This window comes from Echinops telfairi, unplaced genomic scaffold (assembly GCF_000313985.2).
Source record: "Echinops telfairi isolate 266 unplaced genomic scaffold, ASM31398v2 ScPeMD7_1;HRSCAF=3_0, whole genome shotgun sequence".
Classification (NCBI taxonomy): domain Eukaryota; kingdom Metazoa; phylum Chordata; class Mammalia; order Afrosoricida; family Tenrecidae; genus Echinops; species Echinops telfairi.
The window spans coordinates 70,571,612-70,573,377 of NW_022103896.1; positions in this window are offsets into that span (position 1 = coordinate 70,571,612).

Here is a 1,766-nt window from a genome sequence, read left to right on the forward strand (position 1 = left end):
AAGGTTACAGCCTTAGAAACCCTGTGAGGGAGCTCCACTCTGTCACACAGCGTCACTGTGAGTCAGAATTAATTTGACAGCATTCAAGAACTAAAATAACTTACTAGGTTGAGCATCTTTTTATGTTTTTTAATTGATTTATTTCCATAATCTCTGATTTTAGTAGTGAAGGCTTTTGATTTGTTTTTCTGTGAATATAATCCTAGTTTTCCAGATAATACAAAGAAACTATAATATGCTATTCTTATTGTATTTATTACCGTAAGATGTTAGCTTTGCAGTTAATAATAAAAATATATGGTTTAATGATTATTGGACATCTATCAATTATTTTTTGTTTTTAAATTCTCAGTTGGATCGATCATGTTGAGTTAAGGTCAGTTTGGGTGAGGGGAATCAATAAAAAGAGATATAGGACATTAAATAAATTTTTTCGCAAGTGGTTCCATTTCACAAGGTCCATATATTAAGTTTTAGAATTTTTACCACATTAGTGATATTAGTATCATGTACATAGGCTTGCTTATTATTGTGGAAAAATTCAAAGGCAAAGAAATTAACTACAGAAAATTCTGAGATAATTGAGGATGATTTCCAATTGACCAAAGTAGACATTTTACTTGCTATCAGGGATGGACTAGTGTCCCCAGGTGGGGGCAATGGGGGTCGGGGGTGGGGGTTGCCGTGTGGAGATATATTGAAGTCCTCACCTGTGTCTGTGTTTGTGACTTTGTTTGCAAATAAGGTTTTTCTTTGAATCTTATCCTTTAAGTCAATGAGGGTGGCTCCTAATCCTGAGTGGTGTCTTATAAAAGTGGAGAACAGACACAGAGTTACAAGGGGAGAAAAGAGACACCGTGCACAGTTACACGCAGCAAGGAAGGCCCAGGGTCATCGGGAAGGGGAAGAGGCAAGGAGGAACTTTCCCCTAGAAGGGACAGAGAGAGCACGGTCCTGCCAACAGTCTGAATCTGGACTCCTATCCGGCGGAACGAAGACAGGACATTTCCTTAAAGCTGCTGTGTGGTATGTTGCTTAGGTAGCCCTGGGAAACTCACAGAACGCCCTTACAGGTTATTCTGCAGACAGAATCACTGCTCCTTGGCCTGTCCTCCTCTCCAGTCTTAAGCACTAAAGTGGAAACTAGAAAACAACGTCAAGATGGGCTGCTTAAGGAAAAACCATTTTGCTGTCATATCACAGAAACATGACAGAATAACATTAAAGAAGAACAAAACTGATATTTCCCTCCGGGTATTAGAAAGCAGCCACTACTATTTTACCAAAGGCCGTATCAAGCATGAACATATTCCCCACGCCACACAGTCACCTGCCAAACAGGCTACCCAGTAGCAGAAGCACTTCCTGTTGCAACTGGTAGAAATTAATCACGGAGGATAAAGAGCTGATGAAAAATTTCCCATTTGGCACATGCCACTGTTGCAAAGATTTCTTTTTCTGGTTGTTTTTGATGACTCATAATACTTTCCCGAGAAAAGAATAGCAGTAGGAGGAGAGGTTGAACAGAGAAAGCCTGTTTGTTTTAGGAGCATCTCCCCAAGTTTGGTTACAAGTCGTGTCTGACTAAAGGGGAGCTATTTGGAGTGCTGGACACAGACCAGAAAGCACTCTACTGGTTGCAAAGTCCCAAGAGAAGGTGACCCTGGGTTAAACGCCATACCACGCATTTCTCTGAATCACACATTCATGAGTTTAGCTACTCATCTTTTTTTTTTTTTGGTGTGTTCTTTTTTTTTTTTTTTTTA